Source organism: Thamnophis elegans, chromosome 2 (genome assembly GCF_009769535.1).
Source record: "Thamnophis elegans isolate rThaEle1 chromosome 2, rThaEle1.pri, whole genome shotgun sequence".
Classification (NCBI taxonomy): Eukaryota; Metazoa; Chordata; class Lepidosauria; order Squamata; family Colubridae; genus Thamnophis; species Thamnophis elegans.
The window spans coordinates 108962683-108971201 of record NC_045542.1 but is presented as its reverse complement, the minus strand read 5'-3'; positions in this window follow the sequence as shown (position 1 = coordinate 108971201).

Below are 8519 nucleotides of genomic sequence, written 5' to 3'. Positions count from 1 at the left end.
ACATACACTGTAAGTAACAGATTTCTACTTGAGATGTGGGCCCCACTTAATCTAAAACTTTTGTTCTAATGGGAGGCCTACAGGCAGGCAGGAACAGCACTACCTGAGCTGTGTTCCCAGCAACTGAAATGGGTGGCGATACATGAAGACTATAATAGGGGAGGCATTACACAACCCTCATAAGAAATTGCAACTAAAATCTAGACATCTTTCCTTAAAGAGAAATTGCCTCAATCCTTTGAGTTAATCCAGTTCTGCCTGCCACGTTTCCCCACCCCCCTACACACCTTTTATTGCTTACTTGAGTGTCTATTGTGTAAGTAACCTCTTTTATTCCTCTGATCTGGATGCAGTTTTTACTTTTTTGGGGGGGAAAAATCCATTCTTGTCTCAGCTTCTTCAGCATTCCTTCATGATGCTGTAATCCCTGTATTTGGCACCACCTTACTTCTTCTAACCCATGAGATTATATTCTCTAGTTGTATTTCACTAGCGATATAGGTTTTATTTTGCTGACCGGATTTATTAAATAGAGACATGTGCCTGAACACACTTTAGCCAAGCGTGTTTGCTCTACTATTGTGCACAAAACCCCATCTCTATTTTTATCAGAGAAATGTCAGAGTGTGTGCTACCAGCTGGTTGTGCTGATATCTGAGCTATTTATCATTATGACTGAAGGGTCTGACTCAAAGGTGTTATGTACTCTTTCAGCAGCACAATATTAGTCTAATAACACTGTTCCTTTTCTTATCTTCTTTTTGCTTTTCCCCTTATAATTACATGACAATAAAAATAGCCTTGCTACTCCTGAAAAAAACCAAACCAAACCAAACATATAGCCTATTTTGGAAATGCACAATGGATTATTTTAGGGAAAGGGGCCCTCTACTGGTAAATATTCAAAACTGCAATTGCTTAAATACATCAAAATACTTTATTGGAATAAACCACTGAGGATTTAGACTCTTGGATTTCAAATCAGAAGCATCTGCACTCATGCACTTGTACATATCACCCTACTTTGCTCCTTTAAATGCATATAAAAGCCTAGGGAAATATTATAATATTTATTATATGTATCCTGTTAATATAAAATCATAATTACTTTATATTGTGGGATAAGATTAAGTTTTCTGCACTGAAGCAATTATCAAACCAACTTCCTCTTCAGATTTTATAGATGCAAGTGAAGATCACATCATAAAATACATCAATAAGGAATCTTCTATTCAGCACAGTTGCAAGTTATATCAGATAATACCTTGTTGGAAGTCAATCTGCCTGTGTGGGCATCAGGCTTGGGGGAGATGGCAGATCTTCCTTGTTAAAGCCCTATTTTATGAGATATTCTATCTCCTGAAGTACGGGCAACCCCAGCCCATCCCCACTCCCTTCAATTCCATTAGCATGCCAAAGCTGTTTATTTCAATATGCATTCAGTCCAGCTGACTGTTTATCAGTGCCAATCTTGAGTTTTATTGTGGGGTGTAACTTTTTTGCAATTTTGTTTGGCTTTTGACATTGTAGGAAGTTAGCATCCACCCCTCTCCTAGAAAAATGAAATATTTTAGGAAATATTAAAAGGACAGAATATTTCCCCTAAAAGGGAGGCAGAAACTCATCCTTCCACCTTTGTCAATGGGCCATTAAGGCCTGAGCCAGTCTATTCTACATAACAAAGATCAACCTCTTTTAGGAAGAGCCATAGTAGGATTGCCCAAAGCCCTTTCATTATATCATCATCCAGCAAGGCTCAACCAAGCATGGGATTCAGGACAGCCTACAGAGTTGCCCCTGTATGGTCCCATGGGAGTCTGACAACCAATCAGAATACCAAAATCAAAAGCCCAGAGGGGACATAAAACAAGGGCACTTTCAGCATATTTTCTCCCCCCCCCCCGGGACCTCAAACAATGTGGTCCTGACCATCATCAATAAACCTTTCCAAGCAACTTCCATGAATCCAGTGTCTTTTTTACTCACTTTGAACGGAAGCCAGAAGGGCATTTCTTCCAACAACATTTTTTCTGATTTATTTATTATTATGTTTTTAATTTTCTTTTTGTTGATTTTCTATGCCGAAGGAAGGAAGGAAGGAAGGAAGGAAGGAAGGACGGACAGTGGGACAAGTTATTAAACTTTTGCATGTATTATTATCTTACATAACTGCCCTCTTTTATATCCCTAAGATATTTTCTCATCTCTTCCCAGATTCTTAGCTTTGGGGAAAACAACCTGGCAGATAATCAGTACAATGATCTCCTTAGTGGTGATGCTCATTTACTAGACACACTTGGGCACTGTTCTAGTTTATATTTCATCATTAGGCTGTTCCTCCACCCACTTTTCCAAGCATTTTAATTCTTTTTTTTTAAAGCAATCTGAGCTACTGTATAGTAAAAAACACATTTGTTTTTCTGATTGTATTTATTACACTTGACCCATAATTCCATTTTCTTTCAGTGACTGCTTTGGCTTACCTGACATTTGTTTGTTTGCTTACTTGCTTATTTTCATCCTTAGCTGCCCGGGGCGCACAGTGTCAAAAGCACCAGTACATTATTTCAACAAATGATATTCACCGTATGTTCCTAAGCCTGTTTCTGAAGCCCCAGAGTTTCACTGGTTCTCATTATCTAGGAAATGTTGTTTGGATGCTGAGATATCATTACACAGCTACTCCCAACATCCAAGAAATAAAAAGATATGGGAAGCAGTCAGAGCACACTGGAGATTTATAGTATTTACTGTGATGTGATATATAGGCTGAGCTTAAACATCAGGCTCAATCTAAAAAAAGGTTCTTAGCACCAGCACATTGAAACCAAGTCCTGCTTTCCATTAGATTTTTTTTATGGCAAACTTGAATTATCTGCCCATTATCGGCCCTTCCTTAGGATAAGATTACTGTCAGCGTTCCAAGTATCATGTAGAATTAAATCAGAATCCAAGGCAAAATGATTCTTAAAGTTCCAATTTAATAAATCAGACATCTTAGCACATCTGTGTAATCCAATTCTAAAGAACTTCCTGGGATTCCACCCAGTTAAAAGTTCATGATCTTGTCCCCACACCCACAAATCCATCACATGGTCCAATCTTCTTTTTCCACGCTTTCATCTCCACCCAGCTGCTTCCGGTCAGTTGTAAAAGTGTGGAGACAAAAGACGACCTTGGTCTTCTAGAAAAGAATGACAACAACACATTCCACAATCCTACTCCTTTCTATTTCCCCCTCCCAACAACTAACTAATGAAACAGCATAATGAAATAAGAGAAAATGTGGAAGGCCAAAATTCTAAAAGGAATATAATTGCAGGCCTGACAATTACCTTCTAATAGAGAAATCTTTGGATCAATATTGCAGACCAAATAAATGATTCTCAAGAACCACCTCAGCCAGCCTCTATCTCTATATAACAATATATTAGCTGTAGAATAACAGAGTTGGAAGGGACCTTGAAGGTCTTCTAGTCCAACCCTCTGCTTAGGCAAGAAACCCTATACCATTCCAGACAAATGATTATACAATCTCTTCTTAAAAACTTCCAGTGTTGGAGCATTCACATCTTCTGGAGACAAGTTGCTCCACTGATTAATTTTTCTAACTGGCAGGGAATTTCTCTTTAGTTCTAGGTTGCTTCTCGTTGATTATTTTGCATCCACTGCTTCTTGTCCTGTCCTCGGGTAATTTTAAAAATGAAATAAATCTAGTGACAGATTATTCATAAATTATATTTTATTGTTCATTTAACATATTTTGCATTAATATTTTGTTTTGTCATTTATTTTAATATAGTATTCTGATATTACAAGTTGAAGCAGATACATTTTCAGGTTACCAAGGGTGAGAATCCCTGTTGTAAGGTAGTTAAATAGAAATCCTACTTGTTTTTTCACTAGTAAATAGAGCTTGCTCTCTAGATAATTCTTTAACAATTTTTTATAGCACACTACTGTTTATGTCTACTCAGAACTATCTCACTTAATGATAGTTGTCTTATTTAATCACAGTTCACTGAATTAATCCAGTTGATTGAGCTTCAGAGTATCCATATTTTATCTTAGCATATTATATGACCCCAGATTGTGACTTAGCTCCCAGAAATTATTATAAAATGGTGGCTTCAATACCTAATGTAAATGTGGAGTACATGGGCTGGAAAATTGCACATTTATGCCTTTAATTTACATAAGACAAAACACAAGCCAGGAATAATAAACATGAGTTGATATACTAGGGATTTAAATATCTGCCAAAAACAACTACTGAATAATCTAGGTTGGAAAACCAATGAGTCTTAATTGCTCCACTATTTTTTCTGAGACAAATGTTCCAAAGGGAAAAAAAACCTGAGAAAAACTAAATGAAATGTATAATTATAACAGCAAGTATATAATGTGACAACAGCTAAAGCTGGACATACCTGCAATTACAGGATGATGAAAACAAAGCAGATGGTCACAGAGAGTAGAATGAAAGAGTTGCTATATTTAGAGAAAGCCTGGTGAATTAATTGGAGGGGTGTTATAACTGAATCAGCAAAGATATAATTGCCAACAGTTGAAATCATGCGGCTAGTTGACTACATGGATGAAAAGCCATGTTAGACTTTACAAACTACTGTGGTATGGCTGCGGAGGAGTACACAAATCAAATATTTCCTCATATCTGTTATGGACAAATCAGTGGTGTATTCCTACCGGTTCGACCAAACCGGTAGTAGTTTGGTGGCTTGGGGCCGCTGGAACCAGCAGAGACCCAGGCCTGCCATGCTCCCAAGCCAGTTCTCCAGGTGGCACCATAGGCCAGTGTTTTTCAACCTTTTTTGTGCAAAGGCACACTTTTTTCATGAAAAAAATCACAAGGCACACCACCATTAGAAAATGTTAAAAAAATTTAACTCTGTGCCTATATTGACTATATATAAGGTGTTTTTCCCACAGCACACCTTACACTATGTCACGGCACACTAGTGTGCCGCGGCACAGTGGTTGAAAAACACTGCCATAGGCAGCACCATCTTGTTTTTTGCTTCTGCGAATGGGCAGAATAATTTTTATTGTACTCTGCATGCATGTGAAGTGCGCGTGTATGTGGCGCAGTCATGAACTAACTGGCAGTAGTGATCATCGGAAACCACCCCAGGACAAATCCAGATTATTCAATGACCAAAATTCTTGCTATTCATATCTGGAATGGAATGGACTAGACTACCCTGTTTCCCTGAAAATAAGACCTCCCTGGATAATAAGGCCAATTGGGCTTTTTAGCACATGCACTAAAATAAGCCCTCCCCTGAAAATAAGCCTTCCCCAAAAATATTGCAACACAGCAGCAGCCATGAGGTGACCACGCTTGCTGCCTCCTGCATCTCAAAAATAATAAGACCTCCCCAAAAATAAGGCCAGGCGCTTATTTCGGGGCCCAAAAGAAAATAAGGAGGAAACACGGTAGATTACATTAGACTAGACTAGACTAGACTAGACTAGACTAGACCAGACCAGACCAGACCAGACCAGAATAGAATAGAATAGAATAGAATAGAATAGAATAGAATAGAATAGAAATAGACAGTGTTGGAAGGGATCTTGGAGGTCTTCTCATCCAACCCCCTGCTGAGGCAGGAAAAGCCTACATCACTTCAGACAAGTGGTTATCCAATCTCTTCTTAAAAACTACCAGTGTTGAGCATTCACAACCTCTGGAGGCAAATTGTTCCACTGATTATTTATTCTGTCAGGAAATTTCTCCTTAGTTCTAAGTTGCTTCTCCCCTTGGTTAGTTTCCTCCATTGCTTCTTGTCCTGCCCTCAGGTGCTTGGAGAATAGCTGGACTCCATCTTCTTTGCGGCAATCCCTGAGATATTGGAACACTGCTATCATGTCCTTCTTTTCATCAGACTAGACATAACGAGTTCCAGCAACCATTCTTTATATGTTTTAGCTTCCAGTCCCCTAATCATCTTTGTTGCTCTTCTCTGCACTCTTTCTACAGTCTCAACATCTTTTTTACATCGTGGTGACCAAAACTGGACCCAGTATTCCAAGTGTGGCCTTACCAAGGCATTATAAAGTGGTATTAACACTTCACGTTATCTTGATTCTGCCCCTCTGTTTATGCAGCCTAGAACTGACTTGGCTTTTTTGGCAGCTGCTGTACACTGCTGGCTTATCCCTTGAGATAACAAGTTTTCTGCTAGCCAAGTCTTAAGGGTGACTAGCCTGGGTCATTGAATTCTTAGTCTAGAACAGTGTTTCTCAATTGTGGTAACCTGAATATGTGTGGACCTCAACTTTCAGAATTCTCCAGCCAGCAGGTATTCTTTTATCTGTTTAAATCTAGTCATAGATCTGTGTGGTTTTTGGTTGAATGCAAGTACACTATGTAGCTAGGTAGAGCTGAATCAGGCTATGTTTCTAAATGCAGGAAAGTAAACATTAATTATCTTTCATAAATAGCATCTTGGATATTATTGAGCCTGGAGGGAGGTGAGAGACACCATTTAGCATCCCTGCTAGCCGGAGAATGGAGAGTTAGCAGTAGGTTTGATTGAAGGAGGTTTTCAATAGGGATTAAGAAAAAAATCTCACGGAGACCCAATGGATGGAAATTTCCTCTAAGGCAGTGTTTCTCACCTTCAGCAACAAAATTTGTGGACTTCCAAAACCCAGAAATCATCTTAACATTGCTAAGGTTGAGAAACACCATCCTAGGGATACAATTTCTCAAACTCAGGGCTAGCCTCTGTGTACAAAACAGGATTCTCCAAAGGGTACCACATCAGGTCCAATTAAACACAGCTCTGATGGGCTGGCTGCTAAAACAAACCAAGGTTATGGCATAAAATTGAAAGGAGACTTGGAAGCCTGTAATTGTGGGGTCTGTCTGGCCAGAACAAAGAATGCTTATTCACAGTGAATGTGCACGTGTAAAGCTTGTAGCAATTCTAGGTGGTTAGAGGACTAATAACAGAGTTTGATATCCCACATAGCTCAGCTAAAAGTTAGGAATAGAGATGGCCTGGAGCAAATAGTATTAGATAATTCCCAGAGCATTCATTAGCCAAGGCTTAGAAATAGGAATGGCTAGACACCAATAAAGCAAACGGTTAGATCATCACTAAAATGTTTATTATATGATATTTCTTATTCTGCCACCTTGTCAAGACTTCTGCTTTAGTGAAATTCTATTCAGCTTTCTTAATCTTTCTGTAAGAAGTTAAAACCCACCCCCCTCCTAGAAAAATGAAATATCCTAGGAAATATTGAAAAGGCAGAATATTATATTTCTCTGGATCAGAAATGGAGAAACATGTTTTTAGGCAGGAAACAGACTCATTCTTAATAGCCTCCACTTTCCTTAATGGGCCATTAAAATGCCTGTGTCAGTCTATTCTACATAATAAAGAGTTCCCCCTTCAGCTCCAGGGTGATAGGCTTAAGGCATGATAGTATTAGCCTAAGGCAGTGGTTCCCAAACTTGGCAACTTTAAGACTTGTGGACTTCAACTCCCAGAATTCTCCAGCTAGCTCTTCTGGCTGGAGAACTCTGGGAGTTGAAGTCCACAAGTCTTAAAGTTGCCAAGTTTGGGAACCACTGGCCTAAGGTGACCAGACGTCCCGCTTTTGGTGGGACAGTCACAATTTTTCAAAATTTGTCCCGTGTCCCTCAGTGTGTTCAAAAAGTCCCGATTTTCCAAAAGAAAGAAAAGACGCCGAATCATCAATTTTAAAAAGGACGCCATTAAAAAAAAGTTTTTATTTCTCTGAAGTGTTGTTTCCAATGTGGCCTTTGGAGGGCAGTGGTTTCCCTCCCTCCGCTCAGCTCGCTCGCAGCACCCAACGAGGGGCAAGGCTCCCTCCCCTCCTTGCGTGCGCACGCCGAGGTGCGATGTTTTTGCGACAGCCGTCCGGCGGCCTTGGGCGGAGGGGCTTTCCGGCGGCAGCAGCGTGGTGAGGAGGAGGCTCGGTCCCGGGCCAAGTGGCTCAGCCGTTGGAAGCTCCTCAAAAGCACGGCGGAGGAGGTGGCGGTGGCGGCAGGGGTAACGCTTCATGGTTTTCACAGCCCTCTTTTTTTTTTTTTACAGCTCAGGTGCTCCGAGCCCCCCCCCCCCCCCCCCAGTCAATGGTGTCCCGCTTTACCCATCTTAAAATCTGGTCACTTTATATTAGCCCTTTTCCCAACTCACCACATAACATCTGGGAACTCAGCCAAAAACAGCATAGAGAGTTGCCCCTGCATGGCCCCATGGGAGTCTGACAACCAATCAGAATACATTTCTTACACAGGAACAGGAGGTGGGGCCGAACAGAGAGTATAAAGCCAGGAACTTTCAACATCTCACTCTCTTCTCTTCTTCACCCATCATCGAAGCATGTGACCCCCCTTTTCTATTCAGGAACTCAAACCATGTGATCATGTCCACCATTAAATCATTTTTCCAAGCAGCTTCCATGTCTCCAGTGTCTTTTTCCACACTTGGAGCTGAACCCAGAAGGACATTTCTTCCAAC